General features: G+C 37.9%; 1 pseudogene; it reads right to left on the minus strand.

The window, feature by feature from the left end:
• LOC129506966 (heat shock cognate 71 kDa protein-like) overlaps window positions 1-9,989 on the minus strand; it is a 60,582-nt pseudogene extending 50,593 nt beyond the window's left edge.
• Between the last annotated feature and the right edge of the window lie 1,041 nt (window positions 9,990-11,030).

Here is an 11,030-nt window from a genome sequence, read left to right on the forward strand (position 1 = left end):
GGAGAATTAGTGCTAATCGGTATGAGGTTTCTTTTGGGGGTGATGAAAATGTCTTAAAGTTCTATGGAGATGGCTATACAACTCTGTCAATATACTAAAGCAACTGAATTTTACATTTTAAATGGGTGAATTACATGGCATGTGAATATGTTCCAGTAAGATCTCAGTAAGGTGGTTTTGTCTTTTGGGTTTTTTTTAAACATTATAATAGGAAAAAAGAAAGAATAAATCTGGGAGCTTGTTTAAAACATACATTACTGGGATGCCTATGTGGCTTAGTGGTTGAGTGTCTGCCTTTGTTTCAGGGCGCAATCCCTGGTCTGGGGATCGAGTCCCACATCCAGCTCCCTGAGAGAAGCCTGCTTCTCCCTTTGTCTATGCCTCTGTGTCTCTGCATCTATGTGTCTCTCATGAATAAATACATAAAATCTTTAAAAAAGAATACATTACTTGATCCCATTCCATGCAGCTGAAATTTCTGGGAATGCTATCCAAAGGTCTGCAATGCTTTTCACAATCTCACCAAGTACCAGATTTCTTAGGTACCCAGAAATCTGAGAACTCCACTTTAGACTTCAGAGGTTACTAAAATGGAAACACCCCTGGAGCAATGACTATTAGCTAATTGCTATTAGCTGTCAATTCACCCTCAGATCAATGACTAGGTTGAGTTTTGATCTATAATGAATGAGTTCCTTACATAAAAAGAAAGCAACCAATCCTTTTGGGTAAGGAGCATTAAGAGAGAAGAGTTTGAGTCTGGGGACTCCAATAGACAAAGTTATATCCTAGTCCCCCAGGGTAGACAAATAGGAGCCAGAGCATCAGAAGGGTAGTACCACAGCCAGAACCCTGGACTTGCACGGCTCTGTGGTTAGTCTAACTTTTAGCAAAATTAAAAACAGAAAACAAGTGGAAACCCAAAGATATATATAAAAGATCTGGATTGTGAATGTTCAAATACTGTAGAAAATAAATAAATCCTCAGCTTAATTTCTTAAGTGATTACTTCTGAGATATTACTTTATATCATAACATACTGTTGTTGGCAGGAAATTCATTAATTTCATATTAGTGTCAATTTTTATATCTTTGCAAAGTACGTATGTGATCATCCCTGAATCACTCATGGAGTCTTCTGTAATTACCTCTTTTGATAGCTTAAAATGGACCCACAAAATACAATGTTTTGTTCTATTAATATATACTGAGAAATCTTTCCTTCACAGTGTTTTTAGAACTAATTCATTTTACAAACTGTGGCATGTTCCTTCTGACTCTGTCCCAATCATTTTAATCAGATTAACCACAGATGTTTGGGGAAGTATACAGCATCTTTTTACGTTATAATTTTCTTTTCTGGGGAGTAGCAGGACAAAGGAAAGCCTCTTGTCATACTGTCAATGTCAATGGTAAATGTCAATGTGACATTTAATAACTGATCTGCAAAAAGTAAATGAGTTTACCTTTATTCTCTTTCCACCACACCCAGGGCAAGCTTCCTCTTAGTTGACCAAATTACCACCCTAACGAAAAAGACTCAGGAATCAAGCCTTTGTCAAAGAATCTGAGATAATATTAGGGTTTGTGAAAACTTTAAAAATACGACCTAATAATTAATTTAACATTTTGTATTTTCAGAAGAGTCATTCTTCTTAGGGTCATTTGAAAGGAATGAGTTTTTAGCACAGCTTCATCAGCTCACAGCAGGAACATTACAAGAATTTTAAAGATTCTTATAAAGCTGTCTACATCAAGCTGAGTCCACTTATCACTGACTATTTTAAGTCTAACTGTTAGCTCTTAATTTTATGATTTAACATAATTTTAATTTGGGGTTCTCAGGTTCCTTTCAGGTTTATAAAAGGACATTTCCTGAGGGGGGAAAACTGTGCTATTACTTATCAATTTGCTATATTAATCTGAAATGAAAAGCTCCAAAATGGTTTAAAGGTCACTTTAAAATTTGTACTTTGGGGGATCCCTGGGTGGCGCAGCGGTTTGGCGCCTGACTTTGGCCCAGGGAGTGATCGTGGAGATCCCGGATCGAATCCCACGTCGGGCTCCCGGTGCATGGAGCCTGCTTCTCCCTCTGCCTGTGTCTCTGCCTCTCTCTGTGTGTGTGTGTGACTATCATAAAAAAAAAAAAAAAAAAAAAAATTTGTACTTTGGGACTCGTTTTGACATTTTAATGCAGTGATCCTTTTCTTTATTTTTGGTGGCTCTCTGAAAGAAGGAATATTAACCAGATTCCTATTCACAAAGTATTTATCTAAATTTATTCAAGAACCAGAGCCATAAAAACTTTACTAATAACTCTTTAGTAACTAGTAAATAATTTATGTAACTTTTTAGACTTCGTATGTGTAGACAAAACCAACAATTGTCCTGCTTTGCAAAACTGTGACTGAAGACAGGTTAATTTTGGAATCTAATATGGAATATGAGATAACTTTAGTTTTGTCCTCTAACCCCTGACAACTTCCTTTTTTTTTTTTAAGATCTTATTTATTTATTCATGAGACACACACACACACACACAGAGAGAGAGAGAGAAAGAGGCAGAGACACAGGCAGAGGGAGAAGCAGGCTCCATGCAGGGAGCTCGATGTGGGACTCGATCCCAGGACCCTGGAATCACACCCTGAGCCAAAGGCAGACGCTCAGCCACTGAACCACTCAGGAGTCCCACCCCTGACAACTTCCAGAAAGCTTCCAAGTAAATACAATAGGCTCACTGACATGCCAGTATAAATAAAAATAAATGTATAAAAAAATAAATGGGAATAACATCAAGAAAAGAAGAAAGTTCTTACATAAATCTTAAATTTTATGTTGAACATACTGGATAAGAAAGGAAACAGTGCTGGTTATAAAATATTTTATATACCTTACCTTTTATAATATTGTCAGTATATTTAATTGAAAATAAGTATTAATTTGATATGTAAGCCATCTATAATCTCACTTATGAAATGATATTTAGTTCTTATTTCCTGAATAATTTTGTCTGTTTATTTGTGCACTTATATGGATAAGTGTAAAATTTCCATGTTTACATGCATACATAGATTATAGTGTGGTTTATATTCTGTATCGCATCAGGAAGTATTTTCACTAATTTTAATTATGAAAAATTCAAATATGCATTGAAGTAGGGAAGTTACTAACAATGGACTTCCATATACCCCTCACCAGAGTGAAAAATTCTCAAGATTTTTATTCTTGCTTCATGTATTTCTTTCTCATTTTATCTTTTTCATTGCTGAATTATTTTAAAGCAAATGGAAGATCTGTCATTTCACTCTCACTTAGTTTCATACACAACTATTTTTAAAAAGAGCCTTATCGGGGATCCCTGGGTGGCGCAGCGGTTTGGCGCCTGCCTTTGGCCCAGGGCGCGATCCTGGAGACCCGGGATCGAGTCCCGCGTCGGGCTCCCGGTGCATGGGGCCTGCTTCTCCCTCTGCCTGTGTCTCTGCCCCCCCCCTCTCTCTGTGTATCATAGATTAAAAAAAATAAAAAATAAAAAAAGAGCCTTATCTTATGTCACCTTAAGTCCTAACAGAATTATCAATACTCTATGAGTGTAGTCAAATTTCCCAAATTGCCTCAAAAACATGTTTAGTTGTTTTATATTAGAATCTAAACAACATCCACACATGATATTTGCATGTTGTCTCTGAAGTCACTTTTAGCCTAACATAGAGCACATTCCTTCCTTTATTTTTTTCTTCTGCTATTGAGCTTTTGTTAAATTGGGTCAATTTTCTTTCAGAATGTCTCACATTCTGGGTTTGTCTGCTTCCTTGCACTATGTGCCATTTACCTATTGTTGAATAACTAACAATCCCAAATTTTAAAACATATTACTTATTATCTCAGTGTTATAAATTAACTAGGCTCAATTCTAAAGTTCTTACTTGGAGTCTCATACAGTTTCAGTTAGATGATAGCCAGGACTGTTAGGATCAGAAAAGGTGACTAGAGTAAATGTCCAGCTTGGTTCACCTTGATATGCCTGGATATCAAGGTCTCAGCTTGGAACTCAATTGGGTTGTCAACAGAAATACTGATCTGTGGCATCCCCACGTGTTTGAACTACTTACAGCTTGGAGGTCAGATTTCAAGAAGGAACATATCAAAACAAATATTCCAAGAGCAGAAGCTACAAAGCTTCCTATCTTCCAGCCTAGGATGTCATCTGTTGTCACTTTCACGACATCTATCGATCAAAAACAAGTCTTGAAGTCAACCTAGATTCATGGGGAGAGGACTCTACAAGACAGTAAAAAAAAGACATATACATTGGAGACCAATCTTTAGAGTTTAGTGACTACCCTGCATTTGTTAATGTGTTCCTTCCAGTAAACAGAAGTTAACTTTAAATACTTAATTATATTCAACTCCTTTGGCCAATTATATGTCCCAGTGATACTGTACATTTCATTTTTTGCCATACTGGAAGGCTCGTGGAGCCGGGAATGATTTTAAAGGCAGATCACAAATTTATATAAAAGCCAACATCGCATAAAGTAAGATAATAAGGTAATAAAATATTAAAAAGATAATATACACCTAAGATGCTATTAAAACGTATTACATAAAAATATATACAAAGAGTCTCCATTCTCACCTCACAGCTTCCTTGCCCTGGGAGAACAGAATCTCCAAGGAGAATGGAGCATGACGACACTTAGAGTGTTTTTTAAATACTGTCTTAATCACATGATTGAGTTCTTTAATAAATGCATATGTGTTTTTAAAAAGAGAATCATCGGAATCACATATATCACACATCAGAGGGTCATTCAATGTGAGTCATTAGGAAACCACCTCCTGACTTTAGACAAGATGGTGGTCTCCCTGGCCCCACTCCGTGAGAAGGTACTGGATGCACTGGGTGAAGGACGTTATTTTTCTCAAAAGGAAGGCCCTGAAATCATTCGAGATTCGAGATTACAAAGTGTTTGTCTGGGACTAAGGGGAGTCACCAGATAAATCTGTGAAGAAAAATACTAGATGCCCAGTTAAATTTGAATTTTGGATAAACAATTTTTTTAAAGTGTAACTATATTCCATGCACTATTTGGGACATAGTTACACTAAAACAATTATCTTTATTGTTTATCTGAAATTCAAATTTAACTATATATATATGTGTGTGTGTGTGTGTGTGTGTATTAAAATTTACTTATTTGACAGAAAGAGAAAGCGCACACAAGTCAGGCAGAACAGCAGGCAGAAGGAGAGGAAGAAGCAGGCTCCCTGTTGAGCAGGGAGCCCGACATCATAGGGCTTCATCCTAGGACCCTGGGATCATGACCTGAGCCAAAGGCAGACACATAAACGACTGAGTCACCCAAGTGTCCCTAACTTGGTATATTTTTATTTGCTAAATCTGGCAAATTGAACCCCAGAGATACTGGAAGAGGCTATCTGGATTTGAAAAATTTAAGAGAAGCACTATTATTATATTCATTGATCATAATGAAGCATCAGTGTGGGTCAGATAGCATGTCTGATTTGTATAGCATTAACCAAAAGTTTCAAATTTCATCTTTATTTTGTGCCTAGAAAATATTATTGCAAATTTTGGTACTCAATTCAGGACATTATAACTCAATTCAGAACACATAGCTATTCTAAAAGTAGTATGTAACTAGCTATGGTTACTAATTACACTGTTACCTAGTACTAGGCAAAGAACAAAAGTATAAGAAACAAAAATAAAACTTTTTCAAATGATGAATGGATAGAAGAGTTACTCTAATTATGAGGTAATTATGGTACAAATTATCTTTGTAAACCAAGCTCACCACCACCCATATTCAAGATACAAATTAAAAAGTCCTGACGGGAAGAAAAATAACACAAATGTTACTAAGAGAGACTCTGTTCATTATGATTGCCCTTTCAAAACTTTAAACAACACCCAGTTTAATATAGCATAAGCTCAAAAAAAGTACAGCTTAGGGATCCCTGGGTGGCGCAGCGGTTTGGCGCCTGCCTTTGGCCCAGGCCGCGATCCTGGAGACGCGGGATCGAATCCCACATCGGGCTCTCGGTGCATGGAGCCTGCTTCTCCCTCTGCCTATGTCTCTGCCTCTCTCTCTCTCTCTCTGACTATCATAAATAAATAAAATTTAAAAAAAAAGTACAGCTTAGAATTCAGGTTGCCCAGATTTATATCCTCCATCTTCCATTTGTCTTTGCGTAAACTAACTTCTCTAAGTCGCAATTCCTGTTCTGCAAAATGGGGAAAATAAGATCTACAGTACAAGTTGTTTTGTGAATGAATTACACCAAGTCAGACACTGAACCCACTGATGGCACACAGTGAGCATTCAACCAATTTTGTCAATAATGATAACAAAGAGAAGATGGTTAGAAGATAAGAATGGTAGTGGTGATACTAAAATTAACATGCATAAAAAAAGAGGCATATAAATGCTATCAGTTGTTACTCCTAGGCTGATTTGGTTTTCTTACTCTTATTTCTAAAATTATATAACTTTCATAATCAATTAAACCTATTATTTTAACAGTTCTACAATAAATAACAAGTGTATTTTTGTACAGCTTAATAAGCACAAGAGTTATCTTTGCCCCAAGCAATTCTTCAATATTCTACAGTGTCTAAATTGCAATCATGCCTTTAGAATAACAGTATATATGTGTTACTCGGGGACAAGTATTTGCCATCTGAATTAGTATTGAGCATATTATGCATCAGATAATTTAGCTGATGCTTAGGGGAGATGTAAGAGAAATGAAAGACAAGGTAATGAGGTTTTCATAAAGAAAAGCAAGGTAGAAGGGCTAACAAGGATAGCTCTAAAGTCCTAGGGACTATTTGGGATAAGGGGGACTGAAGACAGAAGGCTGTGCCTACTCTGAAGACACAAGTCATCTGAGGATTATTTCCTACTGGAAAGATTCTGGCCACAAAGTTGGAAATGAAAGAATAATGTGATTCACAACTTTGCCTACTACAGTCCTGAGTAAAGGAGTAATGATGCTGGTGGAAATGGTAACTTATCGTGTTCAGCTGGTTGCAAACAATTCACATATTAAGTTTTCAATTCTTTGTTTTCTTCTTACTCAAATATAGTTTGGAAAGCCAGTGAATATTTTGGAGATAGCTTCTGCATCTCATGTCTCATTTTGACAGAGAAACCTCTAAATTTCATGGCTTTCAGATTCTCATAATTCATACCTTCAATAACATTCAATAACTTTTCTGTCACCTGTACTACAATAATCCCTGAATCTTTTTCTCTAGCTAAACCTCCTTTCATGAACTGCAGTTCTGTACACAAGGCACCTAGTTATCCCTCAAGCACTGCAAACTGAGCATGTCCTAAGGAGAACTCAGTCTTCTCTTTCCATCAGCCACACTCCAGTGTAAACTATGTTAGAAGACTAGAAAACCCCATTCTTATTTATTTCTCTCCACACAACCCACAAAGTTCTACATTTCCAGCTCTCCTTTACCATTTTAGTCCATGGTAGTCTTCCCTTCAGTTCTTTCTTTTCTTTTCTTTTTTGTTTCCTTGCAATGCAGTTATTTATACCACAAGAAAAATGTAAACTCCACCCTTGGAGACTATCCGTATTTTTTCACAGTGTAACAACACTGCTATATACTTAGCAGACTGCATTTGTACTTTCCTAAATTAGCCCATTTTCTGCTTTGTAGGCTAACCTCACACAAACTCTTCTTTAAAAGGGTATATGAATATCCTTAGTGTTTTATAATATTCAGCTGAACAAGGAGAAAATTTGCCTCCAAATTTTCCAAACACAGAAGGTTTTGTTAATAATTAAATGCATATCTCTGATTTGGAAAACCCTATTTATACATGAAGAAATAATACAAAAAATTGGTAATCTATAGACTAAGTGAAGTTTCAAACATTGCAGAATTCAAAGAAAATGGTTTTGTGGGACAGATTTTGTCACTTTATAAAGATCATCTGCTACTGTCCTTTAAAAAACATACATATGGGGGATCCCTGGATGGTTTGGCAGTTTAGCGCCTGCCTTCAGCCTGAGGCGTGATCCTGGAGCCCCGGGATCGAGTCCCACACTGGGCTCCCTGCATGGGGCCTGCTTCTCCCTCTGCCTGTGTCTCTGCCTTTTCTCTCTGTCTCTCATGAATAAATAAATTTTAAAAATATATGACTGATATTATTGCAATAATTTCAAAATAAATGTCAAAATAAATGAATTTGTCAGCTGTAAGAATTTATGCTTTATTCACCTCATAAGGTTTACTTCACTCTCCCTCTACCATCTTCTGAATTATCATCCTTTTATGACAAGTTTTTCATGACACTTAATTAGGCAACACTTTGCCATCTGAGTTATATGTACTATCTATTTTCTCTTCATATTCTTCCCCAGGATAATGCTATGGATCATCCAAGGTAGATGAGAAAAGTTGTGATAAGGGACACCGGGGTGGGTCAGTGGTTGAGTATCTGCCTTTGACTCAGGTTGTAATCCTGGGGTCCTGGGATCAAGTCCCACATCAGGTTCCTCTTGGGGAGCCTACCTCTCCCTCTGCCTATGTCTCTGCTTCTCTCTGTGTGTCTCTCATGAATAAAATAAATAAAATCTTTTTTTAAAAAAGAAAAAAAAAGTCATGATAAAATAATATTGTGAAGCCTTGCCCATTCTGTTCTTTCCCAAACTTGATTCATACTTCACGACCCTCACCAAATGTGCTGCAAGACATTTTTTTTTTTTTTTTTTTTTTTTTTAAGAACTCTGGGTGGCTCAGCAATTTAGCACCACCTTCAGCCCAGGACGTGATCCTGGAGACCTGGGATCAAGTCCCACGTCAGGCTCCCTGCATTTTTTTTTTTTTTTTTTTTTTTTTTTAGAGAACACATTTAATGAGACAGCAGCTGCTGCATCATTACAGCTGGATGTGCCTTGCTTCTCTTCCGTGAAGTGCTGACCATGCAAACTGGTTCTTTGGTGGGTTCTTGTACCAGGCTGTGGACTCCAAGACCCACACATGATTTTGTTTAAAGACTGTCATTCAGAAAGGGTAGGTGGAGATATTGGGCAGGAGGAAATGGGAGTAGTTGAAAAGGGAGCTCTTTGTCCAGCAGACACCAGCATATTAACACTATCTGTGGACACAGTGATTATAACTGGAATAATGTGATGTTCATTACACAGTAAATTCGGGAATGGCCAATATCCTTATGACAGAAATGTAATGCAGTGGTGAGAAATGTGCAGATCTGTAGGTGTAGGAAAAGGGCATTTGGCCCTTAAGCCCCTCTTCAGCCCTGAAGATTATGGGGAAGCAGGGTGGGGACCTGTCATTGACACAACTTCACCAGTGCTTGTTCTGTTACCCCAAGGCAGAGGAGAACACACAGCAAGAGGCCTTTCTGATGGTGCAGAGAAGTGAGGAGGAGGTGACACTGTCTTTATCCACCTCTCTCATCGGCCAGCAAGCTAAGCTGACCTTTCTGCTGGCTGAGACCTCGCCTCTTGGGCTTCCTGGTCAAAGGTGATGGATATCCAAATGGCTATGTTCCACTACCACCACCTATGTGTATCAACCATGCACATCAACAGCCAAGCACAGTCTGGGAAAGAGGGCACAAGAGACTGGAAAGCCACATCCTGAAGCGTCCTCTTCCCACAGGCCTCCCCCTCAATGGCAGGGTCTCTAAAGCACAAAGCATCTCTGCAAATACCGAGGCTGACTGTAGCTCTCCCAGTGAAGAGCTGTGGGTGCTCTTCCTCTGTCCAGGGATTCCATTTGTCAGCTGGTGTAAAGAACCTTCCTTCATGTGGAGCCTGACGGGGGACTTGATCCCAGGTCTCCAGGATCATGCCCTGGGCTGAAGGTGGTGCTAAACCACTGAGCCACTCAGGGTTCCCGACAGAACTATTTCTGTTACTCTCAAGAAGTTCTCAAGAATTCGTGGAAAGAGAAAGCGACAGTTATCACTGCCCATGGTGATAAGAAAGGTGTAGTTCTCAGTGGAGGTATCAGTGATCATTGGACTGGAGAGCAGCCGGGGAAGTGAACAGTCTTGTGGGTACTGGCAACAATGATTCACTGTACCCAAGATCAAGACTAGACAACACACAGCTGAGCAAATGTGTGGCACACATAATGGTGCCAGTAACCAGAATCCTCTCCTAAATCACTCCCCATACACCAACCCATGTGGCCAATGCTACAAAATTTCATGAACATTCTGGAATTTAGAAGCCACCTCAAGAAGATGGTGAGGAGATGATAAATTGAGGAGAAGTATCCTTAAACTTTCCCCTCCTGGAATCTTTCTACTCATAACTACTCAGGCAAGAATAGGCACTGTTCTTATCTCTAATCTCAGAACTTTTTTTCCAGTTTTCTTGAAAAATAACTGATATACATCACTGTATAAGTTTAAGGCCAGCAGCATGGTGGTTTGATTTATATATATTATAAAATGATTACTACAATGGGTTCAGCTAATACCCATCTTTTCCTGTGGATACAATAAAAAGAAAGAAAAATATTTTCTTCTTGTGATAAGAACTGTTAGGAATTTCTCTCTTAACAACTTTCCTATATATCACACAGCAGTGTGAGCTGTAGTCATCATGTTATATATGACCTTTCTGCAATTTAATGGGATATAAATTGGTGCAATCACTATAGAAAACAGTATGGAGATTCCTCAAAAAATTAAAATGAAAACTACCATATGATCCAGTAATGCCACTTCTGGGAATATATCCAAAGGAAACAAGAACACGAATTCTCAGATGTCTGCACCATCATATTTGTAGCAGCATTATTTATAATAACCAAGACATGGAAACAACCTAAGTGTCCCTCAACAGGTGAGTGGTTAAAGAAGTTGTGGTATATTAAGGAATTCAATAATAAAGGAATATTATTCAGCCGTAAAAACAATATGAGTGGACCTTGAAGGCATTATCCTAAGGAAAATAAGTCAAAAAGAAAGACAAATACTGTATGATCTCACTTATATGTGGAATCT

Source organism: Nyctereutes procyonoides, unplaced genomic scaffold (assembly GCF_905146905.1).
Source record: "Nyctereutes procyonoides isolate TBG_1078 unplaced genomic scaffold, NYPRO_anot_genome, whole genome shotgun sequence".
Lineage (NCBI taxonomy): Eukaryota > Metazoa > Chordata > Mammalia > Carnivora > Canidae > Nyctereutes > Nyctereutes procyonoides.